General features: G+C 40.6%; 1 long non-coding RNA gene across 1 annotated transcript; it reads right to left on the minus strand.

Moving 5' to 3' along the window:
* Positions 1-19,976: 19,976 nt before the first annotated feature.
* Positions 19,977-24,146, minus strand: LOC135737370 (uncharacterized). Its single transcript, XR_010528456.2, has 4 exons — positions 22,385-24,146; positions 22,049-22,126; positions 21,124-21,201; positions 19,977-20,677 (listed from the first exon to the last, which is right to left on the minus strand). It is a non-coding gene; the product is annotated as an uncharacterized lncRNA (long non-coding RNA).
* Positions 24,147-24,749: the final 603 nt, after the last annotated feature.

Below are 24,749 nucleotides of genomic sequence, written 5' to 3' on the forward strand. Positions count from 1 at the left end.
GAAGGTCCACGTCTTTGGAAATGGGCCGTCTCCTGCAGTGGCCATCTATGGGCTGCGAAGAGCCATCAGAGAAGGTGCACAGGAGCATGGTGCTGATACTGTCAAGTTTGTGGAAAGACATTTCTATGTTGATGATGGTTTGATATCTGTACCATCTGAAGCTGAGGCAATTGATTTGCTCCAACGAACACAGGCTTCACTTGCTGAGTCAAATCTCTGCCTACACAAGTTTGCTTCAAACTCTCAGACAGTCATGGAAGCTTTCCCACCTGACGATTGTGCTCCAGTAATCAAGGACTTAGACCTGAGTGGAGAAACTTCACCCACACAACGGAGTTTAGGTCTGCTGTGGGAGATCACTACTGACACATTCACCTACTCCACATTGACCATTAACAAACCATTCACCCGCCGTGGAGTCCTTTCCACTGTCAACAGTGTTTTTGATCCTCTGGGTCTACTGGCACCTGTCACGATCCAGGGAAGAGCTCTTCTCAGAGAACTTACTTCTGAACTGTCCGACTGAGACACGCCCCTCCCAGAGGACAAACTTAGCAAATGGGAAGCCTGGAGAGATTCTCTGCAAGACTTAAAACAGCTTCATGTTCGACGTACATACACAACCACCTCACTCACTGAAGCTGTGCACACAGAATTGTGTGTATTCTCAGATGCATCAACAAAGGCCATAGGTACTGTGGCTTATCTGAAAGCACTTCAGAAAGATGGGAAAGATGAAGTAGGATTTGTTATGGGCAAGGCAAAGCTGGAACCCCTGTCCAAACCTACAATCCCAAGGCATGAGCTGTATGTGTTGCCGTCTTAGCAGTAGAGATGGCAGATCTCATCCAGGATGAGCTAGATCTAGGATTGAATGATGTAAAGTTCTTTACAGACAGCAAGGTGGTCCTTGGCTATAATGAGTCAAAACGATTCTATGTTTATGTTCACAATAGAGTCCAACGTATCCGTCAGTCCTCAAGACCTGAGCAGTGGCACTATGTACGTACGGAAGAAAACCCTGCAGATCATGCATCAAGATCCTTACCTGCATCCTGCCTGGTGCAGACTTCTTAGTTCACCGGTCCCTCCTTCCTGCATCAGCCACCTGTAGAGAAAACAAACAAATGAGACATTTGAGCTAATTGAACCTGAAAAGGACTCAAGTACAAACATGTGCTACTAACCTGGAAAAACCAGAGCTTACCTCTGACCGATTTCAAAGGTTCTCCACCTTCACTTCCCTAGTAAGAGGAGTAGCATTTCTAGTTCACATGGCAAAATCCTGCAAACACACGAACCAAAACAGTAAATGCAAAGGTTGGCACCGATGTGACTCACCTCGTACTCCAGATGAAATGGACCAAGCAAGGAACATTATCCTTAAAGCAACACAAAAAACTGCTTTTGCAAAAGAACTGTCAGCTCTCCAATATAACCAAGCTGTATCCAAAAGTAGCCGCTTGTGGAAACTCAGTCCAGTCATAGAGAATGATTTCATTTGTGTTGGAGGATGACTAAAGCACTCTCAGGTTGCAGCTTTAGAAAAGAACCCAATAATTCTGCCCACCGGCATCACCATGAGCAAGTGAAACATCAAGGCCGTCACTTGACGGAAGGACCAATTAGGGCAGCAGGGCTGTGGATCTTGGGAGGCAAGGGACTGATCAATTTAGTACTCCACAAATGCATAATCTGTCGCAAGCTGCGTGGAAAGCTGGAAGAACAATGCATGGCGGACCTGCCATCTGAACGCCTCAAAACCTGCCCTCCCTTTATATATGTGGGGCTAGATGTATTTGGACCCTGGTCTGTCACAACCAGATGCACCAGAGGAGGACAGGCAGAAAGCAAGCGGTGGGCCATCATGTTTTGCTGTATGAGTTCGGGAGCTGTACATGTCGAGGTCATAGAGTCTATGGACACCTCAAGCTGCATAAATGCTCTCAGACGATTCTTTGCACTCAGAGGACCCGCAAAACAGCTCCGTTCCGATTGCGGTACAAATTTCATTGGAGCATGCAAGGAGCTTGGAATGAACAAGATGGTGCAGCGGTACCTCAGTGAACAAGGATGCAGCTGGGAATTCAACCCACCACATAGTTCTCACATGGGAGGCTCTTGGGAGCGTATGATTGGCATTGCTAGAAGAATCTTAGATTCAATGTTTCTGCAGCTGAACACTCGCTTAACCCATGACGTTCTTTGCACACTGATGGCAGAAGTTACTGCTATCATTAATGCACGACCACTCTTACCCGTCTCTGCAGACCCGGAACAGCCTTTCATACTTTCACCATCAATGCTTCTTACCCAGAAGACAGGAGTTCCACCTCCTCCTGGAGACTTCTCAGACAGGGATCTGTACACAAAGCAATGGAGACAAGATCAGGCTCTTGCAAACCAGTTCTGGACCCGTTGGAGCCGTGAATACTTACCTTGCTTGCAACAAAGACAGAAGTAAACAGTACCTCGCAAAAACCTTCAAGTTGGAGATGTAGTTCTGCTCAGTGACAAGCAGATAGCCCGCAACTGCTGGCCTATGGCCAGAATCACTGGCATATTCCTTGGACTGGATGGTCATGTAAGAAAAGTTAAGGGTAACTACAAGTGACCAAGGCAATATAAAAACCTTTTTAAGGCCAATTGCAGAAGTTGTTCTACTTCTACCCAAAGATTGATCTAGAGGTTAAGGTTCAACACTCTAACAAGTTCATAGTGACCTCACATAGGTCAGGCGGGAGTGTGTTGCCCTTTAAGAAATTAAACTTTTAAATATCTGCTTTATTTTTGTTGATACATATTCTCAGGTAAAATTAGAAGTTCATAATTACTTTTTGGTTTATCTACCTCATTTGTAAAAATTAATATTATTTAAGTGATGATGTCACTTCCTGTTTGGTCACTTCCTGTCAGTTGTTCCTGGTCCTACTTGAAAACATGAGACAGTCATCGTGTGCTCTCACTTTCAATCCATTGCATCCACTTTAATACTTCATAGAGGCAATGCCGTAAGTTCATCTATGTGACATTAGACATGTTAAGGATTATATATTTGTAAGGATTTTGTTGAAAAGATGATGTTTGATATGTTATTAAAAACAAGCTAACAGTGATGCTAATAGCCATTATAGCTGCTACTACAGTGAGAACAGCTGTGATTGTGATTGTTCACATTGTTGAGACATTTATAATTGTATGATTGATCGAGACATGGACATTGAATATTGTTGTATTGTTTTATTACAGTTTTCACCGCAACATGTTTATGAAAAGAGAGTGACAATAAATGATCAATCTTACTACGACTCTGTCTTCATTGGCTGTGGTTTAACTTGGTGTTTAGTCAGAGTTTCTACACACTGCACGAGAACACTATAAACATATTACAAGTTTTTTGGACATTCATTTGGAATCACTGTACTCATATAATCAACTTATCGGGCCATTAGTTATTCAGAATATAGGCTATAAGCGCAGCGCAGTTTCACATTAAATGATATATTTGTCCAAAAACAAAAGGCTAAATACTGAATATTACTTATATGGGACTGCAAGACATTAACAGTCGAAGGAAACGTACATTCTTCCTGTGGGAAGAAAAAGATGTTGGTAATTAAAACTTGAGGCAGAAGGTGATACTGTTTCATATTTTTCAGACAGCAGTGTCGGGGTACCCGCGGGTGAAACGCATAATATTTGATGTAACGAGTGTAATAATATTAACGTGTCATTTGCGTTGTAGATGCAGGTCGGGACTCAAAACTGCGGGTCTAACATCCAAGACCAAAATTCAACTTGATTCTGATATAGCAGTTTTTAAATGGCCCTGTGCTTATTTGTGTTTAAGCTCTGTCTAAAGACCGTTAAAGGTTTCTATTTAACTGCGTGATTTGCGGTGTGACCGGGTCGGGGTCTTTATGTCAAACAGCCGGGTGTGGAATAAAATTGCTGCTGATGTCAGATAACTGGTCGGGTGTTCTGTCAATCACAGCGGTGCGGATTATCAAGCAGGACTGTGCATGAATTTGCAACAGCTCTGTAACGCTAAACACGAGCACGAACTTGCACACTACATTAAAACTACAATGAAAGCTCTGTACGAAGCTAAAAAACGTATTTAAGAAAATTCAGTTTAGATCAAACACAGAAAAGCAATATGCTATAAATATAAGGAAAAGTAAATGACAGCATGAAAATTATAAAAAAAAATACATGTTAGTTTACTGTAGCCTTTATTCTACATTTAAAAAAATAATGTACATTTATAATCATCATGGGCGCCCCCTGCCGCCACAGCTGGAAAAAATCTTAGAGTAAACACTGCAGGCAAGCACATCCAAAAGGGTAATCCACAAGTGTAATCCAATATGCAGGCAAAGGGGTCAAAACCATGAACATCCAAAACATAAATACAAGAAACAGGATACAAAAACAAAACAAGAGAACGCTTAGAATTGCAACAGTTACACTAACAATACTTTGCAAGGTGACATGGTGACTGAACAGGCATTATACATGACAAACAGGAAGTGGACCTTGAAGTGTGACATGACATGATATCAAAATAAAAGACCAGAAACATGACTTCAAAAGAAAAAACCTAAACAAACAGAACACAAGACAAAACCGTGTCCAGGACGGACCTAGATCATGGTGTAGCAAAGGACCATGATTACGGGCAGCAGTGGACCTGTATCGTGGGGCAGACGTGGACGTGTATCGTGGGGCAGACGTGGACCTGGATCGTGGGGCAGACGTGGACCTGGATCGTGGGGCAGACGTGGACCTGGATCGTGGGGCAGACGTGGACCTGGATCGTGGGGCAGACGTGGACCTGTATCGTGAGGCAGACGTGGACCTGGATTGAGAGGCAGACGTGGACCTGGATCATGGGGCAGACGTGAACCTGGATTGTGAGGCAGACATGGACCAGGATCATGAGGCAGACGTGGATCTGGATCGTGAGACAGACATGGATACGGATTGTGAGACAGATGTGGACCTAAATCGTGAGGCAGACGTGGAAGATTGGACACCTCGGCCCACGTCCTCTGTGTCCTCTGTCTCCTCCATGTGTCCAGGTACTACTCCCCTCCCCAAAAAATACTAAGGGGAGCTTCAGCCATCATGGGAACAGGCACAGGAGACATTGAAAACCAGGGTGGCGCTGGTGGTGCTCTGGACCTGGAGACAGACAAGAGAGGCTGGCATAGCCAGGTTAGCAAAAATCAGGACAGTAAAAGCAGAGATTTTAAAGAGTTCAATAATGTCTATCTTGAGACAGGCAGAGATTTCAGAGTTGCCCATCTTAGATAGGGTAAACCGTCTATAGGAGTCATGCACTCCATTTTGGCAAGGACAGAGAGTCTATGGAGCTTTGGAGTGACCATCTTAGCTGACCTACAGGGCACAGGGAACTCAGAAGTTACCATTTCGACCTCTACAGGAAACTCAGAAACAGGCCTTATGGTCATGCTAGGAAATGCAGGAAATATAGGCTCAGCAGATTTGGTCGAAACAAATAGCTCAGGGGACTCAGATTCAAACTTTTCAGCCATAAAAGAAAGCGCAGTGGACTTGGATGAATCAGGTGAACCAGGTGAAACAGGCGACTCAGGTGAAACAGGCGACTCAGGTGAACCAGGTAAAACAGGCGACTCAGGTGAACCAGGTGACTCAGGTAGCCCAGGCGATTCAAGCAATTTCCGGTAAGCCAGGCGATTCAGGGAGGACAGGCGATTCAGGGAGGCCAGGCGATTCAGGTGACTCAGACGATTCACTTTTAAAAGAATGTGCAGGAGGCTCAGGTTCTGACCTTCTAGTCATGGTAGCAAGTGCAGGAGACACAGGTTTGAACCTTATAGCCATGACAGGAGGTGTATCAGATGATTCAGATTCATGAGCTTGAGAATCTTCACATAAAACAGAAAAGCAGAAAAAGACCACACACACCACAGGGCCATGGCAAATACAGGAAGCACAGAATTCAAAGGACACACCTCCGTTGCCATAGGGACCATGGAACTGGACATAACTGGACTTAGATTCCTAGCCGACTGAACAGACATCAACTGGGCAGCCATCAAACTAGACATCAATCGTCGGGTCTTGGCATGAACTGGAGAGGTTGGTGAGGCAGCCATTTTGTGAAATGGCTCAGGTGTGACATCTATCTTGTGAAGTGGCTTGGGTGTAGGCACGGCTGCCATCATGATAGCAGGTGCAGGGATGATAGTGGCCCTCTGGAAGACAGGTGTGGTGATGGCTCTTTGGACAACAGGTGGAGGTATGGCAGTAACCATCTTAAAAACAGGTGCTGGAATAGTGACAGCCATCTTGGGCACAGATACAGGTAAGACGGCAGCCATCTTGGAAACAGAAACAGAGACAGACACAGGCATGGCGGTAGCCATCATGAAAACAGAGACCGGCTTAGTGGCAGTCATCCTGGAAACAGAGACAGGCATGGTGGTGGTCATCTTGGAAACAGAGACAGGCATGGCTTGAACTGGCTTAGGCAAAACAGGCATGACTTTAGCTGGCTCCCCTGGTGAAAAAAACAGCATACCAGCAAGACCAGCATATGTTGTGTTTTGGTGGTGGTTTGCTAGTGAACACCAGCTAAACCAGCACCAGCATTAGCACCAGCAAAACCAGCATTAGCACCAGCTAAACCAGCACCAAACCAGCATTAGCACCAGCATCCCATGCTGGTCATACCAGCAAGACCAGCATATGTTGTGTTTTGGTGCTGGTATGCTGGTGACCACCAGCTAAACCAGCATCAAACCAGCATAGACCAGCATAGTTCCCATAGTTTTTCAGCTGGGTCTTGTGAGGTAGTTGTGGTTGAAGTGTGGTGCACCTCATCTACAGCTCCCACAGTAAAGGGAGAGCCACTCACCAGCAAAGCAAAGTCAATGTAAACAAACAGGACACAAGACAAAACCATTACAATGTTTTTGCTGTTATACATAGCCTACTTAGCCTGACGTTGTCATACTCAATTCTAGTCAGAATTTGAGTCTGATACCGCTCCATTGAGCTATAATTATGAGGCGTGTCTCAACCGAAAAATGCCTCTGCACTCAATTGGATAGACCTACGACCAATCAGAGCAACGGGGTGTGAGACGTATGTTGAAATGACGTATTTGCAGCTTGACCGAACTGCTAGTTATTTCGCTACGACACACACTACAAGTCTGAGTTTGTGAACGTACATCAAACCCTACTATGTTTACAACATTTCATTTATATCACATTAAGTCATACAGTAAGACTATCTCTTACCATTTGTACATTAGTTGAACTTCATCCACGACGATACCCATTACGTTTGCTTGTTATATCCATCTCGTCGTGCACACCGAGTTGCATCGCCGTGATACCCATTTTAGTTGCTTCTTTAACTTGATCTTTCATAAGTGCGACAACTTTTGTCGAATCCCGTAGGACGGCAAAAACATCAACAAATGCCTTGCTCGCGTTTCTCTGTTCCTCTTTTAAAATCAATGCTCTGTCGATATCTTTTAGAACAGACTCAATGTCAGAGTCCACACATCTGATTTCTACCGCGGCAGCCATTTCGTTGTAAACAACAGATTCAACACACGCGCTCTTTGGTGACGTGGTTGATTTACGTTACTGATCATCTGTCCATCATCATATAAAGCCCGCCCTGACAATTTGATTGGTTCGACCAGCTTTGGGTCGAGCATAGTAGCAACTCAACGGTGAAACTCCAGACCGATCTTCCCGTTCCTCAAAATGTTGTGGGCGGGGCTAAGATCGGCTGGCACCCAGGCTATAGCCTACTGAGTTTACAAAGTAAAGTTGTGACTTTTAGTCCTCTAAATCTTTGTTTTATTTAAGATGATTGGCTATTTTTGTTTGTAATTATTGATGATTATTAATTTATTCAAAGTGACATTTAATTTGGGAAAAACATGTCTGGATAATTATTGTATTTTGCTATTCTATTTACTGAATAAAAGTTTGCACTTTCAAAGGTGTAATGTGTGTTGGCTATTTTACATATGTTTACAAAGTCAGCAAAGCTTTGAAGATTTTACTTTCACTTTGTACTGTTCTTAAGTTTTATACTGTGATGCTGCTATTGTGTTATTGGTATTGAGTTATATGTTTAGTAAAAAGTTAAACTGGCAAAAACAAACTTTTTTTCTCATAGTCCGGGTGGGGGGCATCATAAAGGAATTATGGCACCAAAATGGCTAGCAGCGGCACAGAAAACATGATAACATAAAACTAATAAACAAAAAAAATTGGCCAAACCTTTAAATACAGTTATCTCATTTTGGAACCAAACTTTTCATATATTTTTAATAAATGTTCATAATATATGTTTAAACTATAGCCTAAACTTAGCTATACCCTAGTCCTGGCTTTAGGTAAGTCTTATCTGTGAAACCAAATCTAAGAATGTTAAATTAACACTGAGAGTTTTGCTGTGCACCCAAACATACATGCATACATACATACAAACACACACACGCACGCACGCACGCACGCACGCACGCACGCACGCACGCACGCACGCACGCACGCACGCACGCACGCACGCACGCACACACACACACACACACACACACACACACACACACACACACACACACACACACACACACACACAGAGAGAGAGATAGACACATCTATATCTGTATGAGCTCCTGGAAAAACATAGGAAAAGAAAGCAGGCAAAAAAGCAGAAGGCCAACAGATATTTATGTTTGAAAGGGCTGCTCCCTTATGCAAATGGAAAGCACAGAGCCTTATTGCCCAAACAAATCCATTCAGAGTTATGCAAAATAGTGTCGGGTTAATTGTAACACAGCTATTTTACATATTTATACAGGGCAGAACAATCATTGCTTTGGTCTTTTTTTCTTAATGTCAAAAGAAGATCTCCTATGGGGTCAGAATTGTTTCTATATTTTGAATAAAAAAATACTTGTGAAACTATATTTATTTGTGGATCATAGTATATTTAAAGTAAACAAACGATCCACACACACACAAACTTATACACGTCTGTAATTTCAGTCAAGCCAGATTTATTTATATAGTGCTTTTTACAAAGTTGCATTGCTTTAAAGCAGATTGACAAGACGAAAAACCAGGGAAATTACTAAATGAATACGCCTCATATTATGTAAGCAGAGGGAGTCGTCTGAGAGGCTCTACCTTGGCTCATTGCAGATAAGGTTGGTATTCAGTGAAAGCAGTCGCAAGTTGGTGTGTCCTCCATAGTTTTGGATTTCAGTTTATCATTGTCATTGTAAATAATTGTGTTTGTGGAGGTTGCACAAACTCCAGTCTGTCAGGACATCGCGGCTTCCAATAAAGACCAAGGACGGCACTGTCTTCCGTGCCTGGGTGCATTTTGTGCAGATGAGGAGACGGGATTTCACTTCTGCATCTGTATCGAAAAACACGGTAGAGTGTAGCGTTCACTTTAGCTGCGCGGTCGTCGTGATTTCACCAAGTAAGATGTGATCCTGGATCAAAATTTTTTGTTGATCCTGGATCAACATTTTAATCAGACACACCACAACTTGCTCTTAACTCAAACCCTTTTTTAAACCCTCAAATTAGTGTGAAATAATAGTTTGAGGAGTATTACTTAAAAACCCCTAACCCAATCCTAAATCTAACATGCGCACTAATCCTAATCCTGCAATCTGATTGGTAAATTTAAATGTTGATCCAGGATCACATCCTACTTTCTGAAATCACGTTCACTGTCGCGGTCATGCTTAACAACTTAGCCACATCACGTTTCATCTAATTATTGAAATCATTCTGGTACTCTCAGTTTGACAATAATATAACGTCTAGTTACAGTTTGGTTACTTTGTACAACTAATTCATAATGTATTTTCAGGTGGTTTTGTTATAAGTTGTTGGGAGACATGGAAGATAATCTGTCGACAGCCAGTGCTGCAGTGCTTGCTGACCCAGAGCAAGAGGCTTTCTCTCCACTGGTCCCTGTGTCATCAGTGCATGACTTTGGCTCACAGTGTAACCTCAGACCTTTACATCGTTCATCAGGTAGATTACCAGTAGTCATATCTAAAAGTAGTTGTACATGCCACCATCTGTTTACATAATGCACAAGGTTAAATAAATAGTAAAATATTTCTGTATGATGCAGACATGTATGATGCACTATTTTTCATTTTTAAACAACTAAATTAACACATTTAGATTGTGTGACAGAGTTGTTGCTGGATTGGACAGCGGTACCTAAGCAGGGACATGCTGTTACACAATTCTATAAATGTGGACCTGTTTTTCTATAAAGTTGGACCTGTTTTTGTTATAAGCTGTTCAGGCACAGCCTAAGATGGTTAGCGTGGGGCCTACTGGCCACAAGGTGTGCGAAAGTATGTTACGTTTATTCAGACCCAAATCTAAGGTACGGATAAAGCATGTGCGAGCGAGAGATGTGCGAGTATGCACGCAGAATAATATTTACGCACATCCTCTGCTCAGCGCGCACAAAAGCAGCCACACAAGTGCTGGAATGAGCGCTCGCTGTGCTCGACTCTCTGTGCTCTCGTAACTGCACAACATTAAATTGATGGTCAAGTTTACTTTAAAGACTTTGGGCTTCACACCTGTGATTGGTGGTTTGGTTTGATCAGTGACACGCATCTTTTGTTCCACACTCATACAGGTATAAACATGATAAAGACACCACGCAGGGGTTTAAATCACTTCGAAAATACATAAATCATATTCTGTATCTAATCACTGTCATTAAAATCTCATCTTTAGAGTATGTCTAGTCTATATGCTTGTTGTATCTCACAGTAAGTTTGTTTTTGCAATATGAACATGAGAGTTATGTGAGAGTTATGGTTCTTGGACTTTGCTTAGGGCCCCCAAAATGGTAAACATGCCACTGTGTATATATTTTGTTTTGTATAATACACTTGGGCTGGTTAAAGTTTATTTGTGTCTGTAGTCATCATATTCTGTTTCCTATATTAACTGCAAAAAGGAGAGCTTAATCCCCTTTTGTTTATTTGTACACTTTGTGGCCAAAATACATCTGTAGTGTTACATAGTGGTAGCCCATACAGGGAACACACACTAAGTTTATTTTGTTTTGGATTTACAGTTTCAGCTTTAATATGATGGATGCAGACACTGTTATGCCCAGAGGTGGGTAGTAACGAATTACATTTACTTCGTTACATGTACTTGATTACATTTTTTGTGTAACTAGTACTTTTAGAGTAAATTTAAGGATAGGTACTTTTTACTCTTACTTAAGTACATTTCTAGTGAAAAAACTGTACTTTTACTTCGCTACATTCGGCGGCGTTACTGCGCTACTTTCAAATGGTAATAATTATTGAATATATATATATTTTTTTAAGTTTATAGGGCGTGTTCGAAAGTTTCGCGAGACAGGCTGCGTCACCCTTTAGCGCGCGCAACCGAGATGATAGGAGAAGCAGATGAGGGCGTGTGCGTTGTGCGAGATATCGGAGGCAGATCATGCATGGCGGCTTCAAGTTCGGTCTATGTTTTCACTCCAAGAGATCAAAAAGAATAGTTTCATGATGCGATGCATGCTTTGTTCAATGAACGAGCTGACATCTCAGCTCACAGGAATTCAAGATCCAACCTGAAGTAAGTGTCACAGTTGTCTATTTGAACACTATTAATGGTAATTTCACACACTGTCCGAGTTCTTTTGCCATGCACTCTTGTGCAAGCGATGACAAAACCTAGTGTAAGTTAAACCATACAAACAGCACGTTCATCTGCACATTTCCGTATAATTTCCCCACAACTAAACAAACTGAACAGCAAAATGTAAGGACGTCTTGCATTTTTACACAAATCCGGACCCCTCACTAATGTGTAGAAAATACATTCAAATAAAAACGGGATTGTATTTTATTTAAATCCTTCCTAAAGAATGAATGAATAAAAATAAAGGAATAAAGTTTGATTTTAAAGAAACATGTATTATATATTATAATAAATGTAGAGTTGATTTGCACAAACAGATAAGTTCCATATGAAATTCTAAAATGATAATTTTTATTAAGCTCGTGTTAATGTTCAGTAATTGCACTTTAATGGCAATGAAAATAACCTATTCATATAAAAACATGATAACAAACAGACACACACGTTCTTTTTTGTTTACTGTTTGCATGTTAAGAGTTAACCAACAGAAAATATCTGTGTGTTTGAGATTTTTTCTCAAATGACATGTTATGTGATAATGTACCCATTGCAGGACTGAGAGGCTGCTTTACTTCTATATAAGCAGAACAATGAGACTTTTAAGGAGAGGTTTTTGAAAACCCTCCAAGTAGTCTGAAATTCAGTGCTTTTGTGCTACTTCTCTATCAGATTGGAAGTAACGAGTAACTAACTACTTGAGTAGTTTTTTCATCTAATACTTTTTTACTCTTACTCAAGTAAAAAATTAGATTGATACTTTTACTTTTACTTGAGTACATTTTTGTATAAGTACTTGTACTTTTACTTGAGTACAGATTTTGGGTACTCTACCCACCTCTGGTTATGCCCACTTCTATTGTAAATACAGATATACCAAGGGTAAATACTGACAATAATATTGAGATACAACCACCAACCAATACTGATGTTACTGATTCAAAATTTACTGCAGGCCCATTTGTTACCAGATGCAATCCAGCTGGTGAAATTACATCAATGTTAAGTTCATTATACATTTCTGATGATGATAATGATATGTTGAATGTTGATGTGGTACAAACAATGCAATCAGATATTGAACATCTTAAGGTGTTTAATTGGCTCTTAGCACACAATAACAGTCTTTAAATCAGGACTTTAAACACCATATTGACAGTACACTAAACCAGTAAACAATGGACAGTGGACACTAGCTTAGAAGGGTTGGCAGATTATTTCCAGGAGAGGCTGGAAAAGGCCATTACGATAGATGCAAAATGGGAAAGTCAGATAAAGAAACTTTGACTTACAAGCACACCAACACTATCAAGATTGCAAGAATTCACTCCAGCCACCTCTCATATTATATCCGTCCCTCAGCTTAAAACCCTGGTGTCAGCCAGAGCCAATGTATTTCCACCTACACCCATTAACAACAATGCTGTTGGTTTTACTACAGGCACTTAACCCTGCGTGTTCTTTCCTTTAGCGGCAACAGGTGCATCATCATTCTGCTCAATGTCCTTTGGTGACTCTGGTGACAAAGCAGATGTGCTCAACTTCACAGAACAGTGTGAGAACTTCTTGGAGATCAGGCCCCTCACCGGAGTGTAGATCATAGGCACCCTAAGTTTGGTGCAGCATCCTCAACAACATCAACCACAAGGTAACCAGCTGCCTGAGAGGGATAGTGTACACAGTGGAACAGCTGGTGAAGGTTGGATCCATGGTGGAGAAGGACTGGCTAGGAACAAGAGAATGCTGGCAGAACTTTGGAGGACAGAAGAAAGAGCGAGGTCACAGAAAAACAGAAAGGGGTAATGCCAAAAACCTTGCTGGTCTTTCCATAGCACAACCCCAGGCTGTCACATCCTTGCTTCTGATACTTGTGATAAATAAATGTGAATGAGGTTACAGTAGTGCTGGATACAATAACAACTTGGAAAGAGCCAAGTGGTGAGACTCCAGTAAGCAGATCTTACTACCCACAACGATTCATCATGGATGGCAAGATACACCAGGCTATGGATCAGAAGAGAATCTATTACAGGTGGCATGATAAAAATTGTAAGAAGAATTTTTCACCTCACCTTTCCCCTCATAGCTGGACCTGACTATGAGGTTAAAAGAAATGTAAACATTAAAATACTTTTTTAAAAGGTATGTTGTAACTCTTTCACCGCCAGCGTTTTTAAAAAAAGTTGCCAGCCAGCGCCAGCGTTTTTCATGATTTTCACCAAAGTTTAATGCCTTCCAGAAAATGTTCTTCTTTAAATATATAAACATACAATATTCCAAATGAAAGAACAGACCCTCTGCTTTCAAAAAAAAAAAAAAAAAACGTTTCATCCTACCTTTAGTGGTTCTTTTGCAATCAGCTTTTGAATATGGGTAGGTTTTTGCAAAACACTATATTTTGAGCAAAAAGCAGAGATAATTCCATTTTTGTGACGGACTTTTCATAGAGATCCCATTCAGAGCGATCTTTAAAACAGACACGGACATGCAGTTACTTGCCATAGGGCAATACTTCCGGGTTTAAAAAGTTGCGGAAGGGCTACCGCTATTATCCACCCTGGTGGATAATAGCGGTATTGCGGAAAGACGGAAAATCTCGTCATTGGCGGGGAAGCGTTTTCTCTTAATTGACGAGATATCTCGTCAATGGCGTGGGAAAGAGTTAATACCCTTTTAAAAAATATCAGTTCTTTGTGGGGCCCTCAGATGTTCAGGGAGGGCATTCCACAGTTTAGGAGCAGTGGTACAGAAAGCTCTGTCACCAATGTTGCGAGTCCTAGTCCTTGTGGGAAAGAGCCGGGAAGATTGGAACGAAGGGAATGTGCTTGGATTTGTGGTGTAAGTAATTCTTGAAGGTAACTTAACTGGGGGCATTTCCATGGATACAGTGGTGTGTGAGGAGTGAAACTTTGTACTCAATCCGGGCTGGAATAGGAAGCCAATGAAGGGATTGAAAGACTGGTGTGATGTGTTTATATTTGCAAACTCTCATCAGGATCCGAGCTGCAGTGTTCTGAATGTTCTGAAGTCTCTGAATGCTCTTTGCAGGGATCCCAATGAGAAGAGCATTACAAGAGTCCAATCTTGAGGAGACGAAAGCATGGACAAGTTTTTCAGTATCACGTAAAGTTAATGTGGGACGAAGTCTGGCAATGTTTCTGAGGTGATGAAATGATGTCTTGCAAAGTTGCTTAATGTGAGACTCAAGGTTAAATCAGGATCCAGCCTGACACCAAGATTTGTAACTGATGATGATAGTGAAATGACCTGGCCAGAAACAGTAATGCAGATTTTCTGATCTGATATGGTGAGCCAATTAGGATTGCTTCTGTTTTTGAACTGTTTAGCTGGAGAAAATTATGATTCATCCATGTGCTTACTTCCTCTAAACAGGCAGTGATTTTGGATAAAGGTGATGGTGATGAGTGATTATCCATTTTTATGTACAGTTGTGTATCATCAGCATAACAATGAAATTCCTAGACAACGGATTACTTTTCCAATAGGAAGCATGTAGAGAGTAAATAAAATGGGTCCAAGAACTGAACCCTGTGAAAGCCCACATTTAACCTCTCGACGCGCACTAGCTCGTGGATGGAAGGACGTCAGTTTTTTTTAATTCTGCTAACAATATATATATAGCCTACTGTGTACAAACAACAATAATAATAACACTACTATACATCGTTTAAAAGGTCTAAGGGTTTAGCGTCAGTGTATGGTGTCCGTTTTGAGATTAAATTGCTCTAGTATCATAAATATAGTATTTTATTACAGAAGTCCAGATAACAACATGCATAATATAAACTGACTCCTTACCTTTGTGCTGGTATAAGGAACGCGAATCGAATCCAGTCTGTTTCAGATGTGTGAATAACCCATAAAAACTCTCCAACAAAGTACATCCAATGACCAGTTTTGTCGACAAATGCGTATAATCCGTGAAATATGGATATATTTTCCATTGTTTACAAGAGATTTCATATGCACGTCTTGTAATAGATTATAATATACAATCTGAGGACTATTTACATCGTAACACTTGTATATGAGAGCACACTTGCGTTCAAAACCAGCGCTCAAACTTGATTGTACAAGTAGGCGGGAGTATAATACATAATATCCAAACAGCGCTGTCTAATATCGTGACGTCATCTGACTCGCGCGTTCCTCCAATGACTTCATGGAAAATATTGATAGACAGAACGTGTAGCCAATTAGAACACGAATTCAACGATCTTTGTGTGAAGCTTTATTTCCTGGTGTGGATACGGCATTTTATACGCTTATATAAGGATAAACAATAAAAAGAACGAACGTGTATGCATGTAAACAAAAGACTTTTATTTTGTGGCTGACTGGCACTTAGAAAAGGCACTAGTCTTACAAAAACTCTTGCAAGAACCTCATTTTTGGGTCTATTGACTTCAAACGTGAAATATAACTTCTTTAGACTTGTGGCTTTGGCCTCATTGCATTTATAGGTTTCACACATATATTTATCATTAAGATTTTTAGTGTTAAAAAAGATGTTATGCAAAAAAATTTTTATTACAATGTACTTCAGCCTCTCTAACTTTATTTTTTTTAATCTTAAAATAATTTTGAAACATGGAAAACGAAGCTCAAAGTGTCTTCTATCTAATGATACCACAGTTATGCTTATACTATAAATGGTTTAGTAAAAACAGCCCTTTTAGTGAAAGTAGGTATTTTCATGGTTTCGGGCCAGAATGGGGGTGCTTTTCAAGAGGTTAACAACATGCATAGAAGACTCTGAATTTCCCATAGCCACAAATTCAGACCTGTCTGTGAGGTATGACTCAAACCAGCGCAAGCCATTATTTTCAATTACAATGGAGTGATGTAGACGATTAAGAAGGATGTTATGATCAATGGAATCAAATGCTGCTGAGAGATCCAGGAGGACAAGGAGTGAACCAGCATCAGCTGTCATCAGCAGATAATTTGTGACTCTCTCAATGAGGCTGTTTCCAGTGCCGCTGCTAGCCATTTTGGTGCCCTAAGCATAATTCCTTTTTAATGCCCCCCACCCCGACCCTGACAAAAAAAACGTTTGTTTTTGCCAGATTAATTTTTTATTACCAAACATATAACATAATAGCAGAAAGTAAAATCTTCACAGCTTTAGCCAACACACATTAGGCTACACATTTGAACGTGCAAACTTTTATAGAATAGCAAAATAGAAAAAAATTACCAAACTTAAATTATCAAAATAATCCAGACATGTTTTTCCCAAGTACAATGTCACTTTAAATAAATTACATTAAATAAACATCAATAAGTAAACAAGAATACTCAATATTCTTAAATAAAACAATGATTCAGAGAACTAAGTGTCACAGTAATGGTTGCTTTATATCATAATGACGTTTTATATTTATATATATTTAACAGTCAGGAATTGTTAGCCTAGCATGTGCACTGACTGCTAACATTAACTTTTACTGAGAAAGTCTTAACCACCGTCATGTCAAAATAAACCACAAAATAAACTACTGCTCAATATCTAAAGAAACGTAGTAAAAAAAGTAACAGCTGACGTCAGTTATTTGTAAAATGCATATGCATAGATAATGTTTTACAGTAAAATCTCAATTTAGCTTGCACTGAGATTATAAATTATAACAACATAGTTTGCTAACATTAATGTCAGCACAGCAAGTTCGAGGCGCATTACGATTAGCAGCAGCTGCAGCCCATGCGCATTTCCCTTATTTAGGAATGATTAAACATGATGGACTTACCTGCAAGTGATGCACGGGCATCATCCCGCAGTTTCTTCTTTTTTTATTTTTTCCGATCCTGACTCCTGCTGTCTTTTCGGGCCATTTCCAAAAGTTGCCTACTGACTGTCCGTTTCTCAATCCGAAGGCTGCAGCCTGCGCGAGGTCGCATATGCAGGCTGCATACGTCATCAAGCCTGGTTTATTTCAGGTAACTGAACATTACATTAGCAAGTCACAAGCATATTACAACAATTTATGATTAACTAAGAATAATAGTCAACTTTATAATCGCTAATATTACGAAATAAGAACGTTTTAATGACGTATGCAGCCTAGAAATGCGACCTCTGGAGGCTATTATTTTTGGTGCCCTCTCAGCACGTGGTGGCCCATGCACAGCGCGTGATGCGCATTATGGGAGCGGCGGGGCTGGCTGTTTCTGTGCTATGGGCAGAGCGGAAGCCAGACTGAGACTTTTCATAGATATTATTGCATTTGAGGTGGTCCTAAAGGTAACTAGCAACTACTTTTTCTAGCACCTTTGAAAGGAATGGCAGGTTGGATATGGGCCTATAATTAGCAGGAGATTTAGGAGATTTTTTAAGAGCGGGGGGGGCATGACCAGACTGGAGGGATTGCTTTATAATCATGGTGATAGACTAAGTGCAGAAATGTTAGCTTTCGCCGGTGCTGTAGAGAGGGGTTCGAGGGCACAGCTGGAGGATCTCATTCCTCTAATGATGTCCTCCACCTCAGATTGTGTAACCTCTGGAAAGCTGCCGCTCTGCCTTGTAATTCCAGGCTGCGGCTCGGCAGTTAGAACAGATGATGATGAGTGCACAGCAAGAGATGAACAAATTTTGGCTATTTTTGTCCTAAAAAAGCCATAAATTCATTACAGTCTTCTTCTGATGCTCCTGTGAGCGGAGCAGTTTGTGGTGTGAGAAGATGATTAATGGTGGAGAACAACAGTTTCGAATTTCCTTGATTATTTTGAATGATGGATGAATAATGTTCAGACCGTGCAGCTTTGATGCACTTTGAGTAAGTTTTTGGTGATCCCGATAAGCCAGTTTGTGAACAGTAAGTCCAGATGCTGTGTACTGCCACTCCATGGCACGTCCAGCCGCCCTCATTTACCCCAGGTCACTTGTGAACCAGGGAGCCAAACGTGAGAATGAAATTGTTCTAATTTTAACCCTCTGGGGTCCAACCATTTTGGGACACTGTCAGAGGTTCTGACATGCTCTTACATTTGGTCTTTTTTCAGTTGCTTAAACATATTACTGGCAAGTGTCTCATTGTGCATTCAGCACAAACTGGGCTACAATATTATAATATAGCTGCAAGCAGCAATGGCGGGCCCTCGCACGTTTTTTTACCGCTTCACGGGGCGTCCGAGAAAACGATACACGGTGGGCAAGGGCATCAAGTGGGTAAATATCAGTGGGCTATTTAATGTTGTTACTGACCCATTTGGGGACTGTAGGTAAAAGAAACCCCAAATTTTAGACAAACGGGGGCACTAGTGAGCCACTTAAGAGACACGCCTATGTCTCACCTTTTTGTGCACACTTAACAGCCGACAACTCTGATGTGTGTTCCAATTTTTAGGTTAATCTAAGCACGTCAAGAGCCTTAAATATGCCAGAAATAAAAGTAAAGTTGTGGCATTGCTATGGGAACAACATTCGAGATATCAAAAATCCCTTCACAATTTATCATCTACAATGTCTCGGCATCATGTTGACCACTTTTGGTGTCAATTGCATGATTATTCTAGAAGGAGTATATAAAAGTTTACTGCATGCAACTGTAAGGCTTAAATATGCCTTGAAAATGAAAGTAAAGTTTGACACGTTGCCATGGGAACAGCGTTCGAGATATCAAAAATCCCTTCGCAATTTATCATCTACTATGCCTCAGCATCATGTTGACCACTTTTGGTGTCAATCGCATGAATATCCTAGAAGGAGTATTTAAAGGAACATCGGCGTCAACTGAAAGGCTTAAAAATGCCTTTAAAATGAAAGTAAAGTTTGACGCAATGCCATGGGAACAGCGTTTGAGATATAAAAAATCCCTTCGCAATTTATCATATACACACTAAAAACTCCTGGGTCAAAAACAACCCATAATGGGTTATTTTTGACCCAACTCCTGGGTTAAAAAGGGACCAACTAATTTCTGGGTTATTTCAACCCAGAAAAATGGGTTATTCTTTTTGACCCAACTTCTGGGTTAAATACCTGACTCAACTTCTGGGTTAAAATAACCCAAAATTGTAGTTAATATAACCCAACTTCTGGGTCAAAAGAACAACCCCAATATCTGGGTGGAAAAACCCAGAAATTAGTAGATCCTTTTTAACCAAAGGTCAAAGATAACCTAAATTGTGTAACTATGCCTTAAAAGAAAAATTCAGACACTTACACACTTCAAGCAGTTTTAAATTTTTATTGGATTCAATTAAATTCTATATAAAAATGCACACTTGGACCTATTTATTTTAGGTAACACTGTAATAACATTAGAAAGGAAAAATAGAAAAATAAACAACTCTCAAACATTCTCTCTCAAACATTTAACAACATTCAATAATTGGATTGAACTTGAGGCTTTAAGTCTTCAAACATTGGTTGTGTGCAGCTTGAGATCTCCCAGAGGGGAACGACTGCGATTGCTGAAGGTATTCCACCAGTGACAGCCGGTGACTTCTTTATTCGAGGACGCTCGATGCAAAGTTCGTCACAACATGTATGTAGCTTGTCATGTGTGTGGTTTGTAATTTCAAAATATGTGTTCTGCGCTTTGAGAGATCGTGTGTGCATCACGTGTCATGTCAAAATAAGTGCCTGCTGCAGACGCGTCTAAAGGGTTTATGATAAAAGAGATGCTCGCGTTTGCCAGATAGTCGCATAATCTCATGCATAATAAGAGTTTACTGTTAAGGAAGTGTCTGCCGTGTATTTTAGGAACATGAGCGTCTATTGTATCATAAACGGTTTTGATGCATGTGCAGCAGGCACTTATTTTGACAAAACACGTGATGCACACAGGATCTCTCGACACGCAGGACACATATTTTGGAAAAGGGAACCACACACGTGACAATCTGAACACTTATTTTGAATTAGCGCATCTTCGGATGAGCAGTTACGAGCCGCCACTGTATTCCACCATATTTGTTCCAACCTAAAACAGACAGAGACAGAAAGATATAAAGTGAATATTGTGTAGAAAGTAAATTGTAAGCAAGATAATAGACTACCAGTTTGTGTTATAATGCTGATACTAACTGTACAAGGAAGCCAAATGAGCTGTGGTTCTTAATTGGTGTCTTCATTTTGAGTGGGTCATGAATGTGTACAAGAAAATGTGCGTTGAGAACCACTGAGTAATAAAACTTAACATCTTTAACTTCACTTTCTAGTCAGATTGAAACCTTAGATGGCATCGCCCAAAACTGAAATACAACTGTGAGGAACATTGAAGTTGTTTTTTTTAAACCAGGATTCACCATTTAGCTTTCACATGAAACATGTCCCTTGTATAGCCTTCTTTCACATGAACAGTATAGTTATAGAATTAAGAATATTCTCTCTCAGAGTGGTGCTGAGAAACTGGTCCATTGTACTTACAGACATTTGGTGTATGAACGCTGTCCACGACTCTTCAGTGGAATGCCAGATAGTCTTCTTCTCAACCCTGTAGATGGCCTGTAAATGATGACAGAATTTTCATTTTTGGGTGAACTAAGCCCTATTAAAGAAAACGTTTTTCAATATTTTACTATGTTCTTACCTTAACTTAGACGAAATAATACATCCCTGTCTTTTTTCTATGCATGCAGTTCATCTTTGTACAGCGCGTTATTAATGCATTTAGCCTAGCCCCATTCATTCCTTAGGATCCAAACAGGGGTGAATTTAGAAGCCACCAAGCACTTCCATGTTTTTTCCTATTTAAAGACTGTTACATGAGTAGTTACACCAGTAAATCTAGTGGCACTAAATAATTTTTTAAGCTGATAAAAATGAGAACTATATTGTAAGATCACTTAGTTTGCAGCACTTTGACCTCTGGTGCAGTAACATCATCACTCATCACACTGATTTTGAAAAAGATGAGAGAGTTCACAGGAGTGATGTTACTGCACCAGAGGTCAAAGTGCTGCAAACTAAGTGCTCTTCCACAATACAACATAGTTCTCATTTTTTTAATCCGCTTAAAATATTGTCACCTCTTATTTTGTGCCACCATACTTACTCGTGTAACTACTCATGTAATAGTCTTTAAATAGGGAAAACATGGAAGTGTTTTGTTGCTTCTAAATTCATCCCTGTTTGGATCCTAAGGAATGAATGGGGCTAGACTACATGCTAACACATTCACGACATGCTGTACACGAAGTACTGCACGCATTGAAAAAAACAGGGATGTATTATTTCGTCAAAGTTGACGTAAAAACATAGTAAAATATTGAAAAACGGTGTAGTTTTCCTTTAAAGAAAAATGTTTAGGTATAGATAGATAATATGAGGGCAATAAGAGTAAAAAGCTCACCTCAAAAATGTCTCTGTCAGCTCAAACAGCCGCCACTCAGTTAACTTATCAGTGACAAAGCTGTCCATTTAAAAAGACCTGGAGAAAACATATAGAGGTTAGCAACAATTTGAAGACTTGACCTGCTTCTTTAAATCTCACTACTTTAGCCAGTAGAGCACTGTATAATATTATAAGCATGGTGCAGCTGGTAAACATAACTCAAAGCAACGCAACGGTTGGTTTTGCCGGTTGTTGATGAGTAACAGAGGTGAGTGATCACAACACGCTTAAGCAGCCACATCACAAGATAATAAGTGAACAGTGTCCCAATGTCAAGTGAGCTAAAGTCCTTACCAGTGCCCGAACCTGTGTACATGATAAACTGATTCACGACCTCGGGAGCTAGGGAACGAAGAGACACAGGGTACAGTATGTGTGTGTACCGGCGGCGTCATTTTGCGTCTGTCTGCGGCGCCGAGCGCCATGTACATAGTTTTAAATTTACACTTATTTGTCTCAAATCATCGTTAATGTATATACAGACTTCACCATGTGCTGTAATGTACATTAAATTTTACATTCATTTACAGAAATGAGCTACTTTCATGAAAATTGGTTGATGTTGGATTTTCAGGTGATATTCTAAATTCATTCAGTTTACGGACGCTCTGAGGTAAAGTGTTCAGACTGCAGAAACGGCCAAAACGGATCGATCGCGCCGCGAACTCCGGTGACAGATATTTCAATCGACTGTTGTGAGAAAATTCCAGAACAGCGGGGGGCGGGGCGTTAACCCAGAACATGGGTTAACCTTTGAAAAATAACCCAGAAACCCAAACAACCCAGGAATTGGGTCAAAATATTAGCCCTATAACCCAGAAAATGGTTACTCTCTGAAAAAATAACCCATAATTTTAACCCAACACAAATAACCCAGAATATGGGTTGAAGAAATAACCCAGGAGTTTTTAGAGTGTACAATGTCTCGCCATCATGTTGACCACTTCTGGTGTTAATCGCATGAATATCCTAGAAGGAGTATTTAAAGGAACATCGGCGTCAACTGAAAGGCTTAAAAATGCCTTTAAAATGAAAGTAAAGTTTGAAGCGTTGCCATGGGAACAGCGTTTGAGATATCAAAAATCCCTTCGCAATTTATCATCTACAATCTCTCGACTTCATGTTCACCACTTTTGGTGTCAATTGCATGATTTTTCTAGAAGGAGTATTTAAAAGAACATAGCATGGAACTGTCAAAAAAAAATCCAGCTTTGTGACTGACACACTTCCTGGCGCCTGGTGGTGGCGCTATAACCGGGAGTCACAATAGGCACATCGATGCAATCGGAATCTTCAGACGAACAAACACCCAGCATGGCATCACAATAAGATATTTTTTGCCTTAGAAATTAGACACTTCCTGTTTCTCTAAATTCGCCATGAATTCATCGCCTCGCCATGGCAGAACCGTTCGAGATATCAAAAATCCCTTCGCAATTTAGCAAGTACAATGTCTCGACATCATGATCACCACGTTTGGTGTCAATCCCATGAATCCACTAGGAGGAGTATTTAAAAGTTCAACGAATGCATTTTTTAAACAATCCAAAATAGCAGACTTCCTGTTGGGCGGAGCTTAAATGTTAGAGGGCGAAAGTTGTTCGGGTCGATGAGATCTATATGCGTACCAACTCTCTTACATGTGCGTACATTTTTGCCCGATCTGTGCATCAATGTTTTTTTTTGCATTACAGGGGGCGCTATAGAGCTCCCTTACCACGCCCGAATTCCAGCCTTTGCCGGGTCCTAATGGCCGACGACTCTGACATCTCTGCCAATTTTCAAGAGTTTTTGAGTATGTTAAGGCCCCCAAATTGCCCTGAAACGTAAAAAAAAAAATAAAAAAAAAATAAATAAATAAATAAATAAATAAATCCGAGCAAAAACAATAGGGCTTCGCACCTTTCGGTGCAGGCCATTCTGGCCTGCTCCTCGGTGCTCGGGCCCTAAATATAGCTGCAAGCAGCAATGGCGGGCCCTCGCACGTTTTTTTACCGCTACACGGTGCGTCCGAGAAAACGATGCACGGTGGGCAAGGGCATCAAGTGGGTAAATATCAGTGGGCTATTTAATGTTGTTACTGACCCATTTGAGGACTGTAGGTAAAAGAAACCCCACATTTTAGACAAACGGGGGCGCTAGTGAGCCACTTAAGAGACACGCCTATGTGTGACCTGTTTGTGCACACTTAACAGCCGACAACTCTGATGTGTGTGCCGACTTTTAGGTTAATCTAAGCACGCCAAGAGTCCTAAATATGCCTGAAATAAATGTAAAGTTTGGGGCGTTGCCATGGGAACAGCGTTCGAGATATCAAAAATCCCTTCGCAATTTATCATCTACTATGTCTCGGCATCATGTTGACCACTTCTGGTGTTAATCATATTATTTCCCTAGAAGGAGTATTTAAAAGAACATCGCATGCAACTGTCAGGATTAAATAAGCCTTTAAAATTAAAGTAAAATTTGACGCGTTGCCATAGGAACAACGTTCGAGATATCAAAAATCCCTTCGCAATTTATCATCTACAATGTCTCAGCATCATGTTGACCACTTTTGGTGTCAATCGCATGAATATCCTAGAAGGAGTATTTAAAAGAACATCGGATGGAACTGTCAAAAAAATCCACCTTTGTGACTGACAAACTTCCTGGCGCC

The sequence above is a fragment of the Paramisgurnus dabryanus genome, chromosome 17 (genome assembly GCF_030506205.2).
Source record: "Paramisgurnus dabryanus chromosome 17, PD_genome_1.1, whole genome shotgun sequence".
Classification (NCBI taxonomy): Eukaryota; Metazoa; Chordata; class Actinopteri; order Cypriniformes; family Cobitidae; genus Paramisgurnus; species Paramisgurnus dabryanus.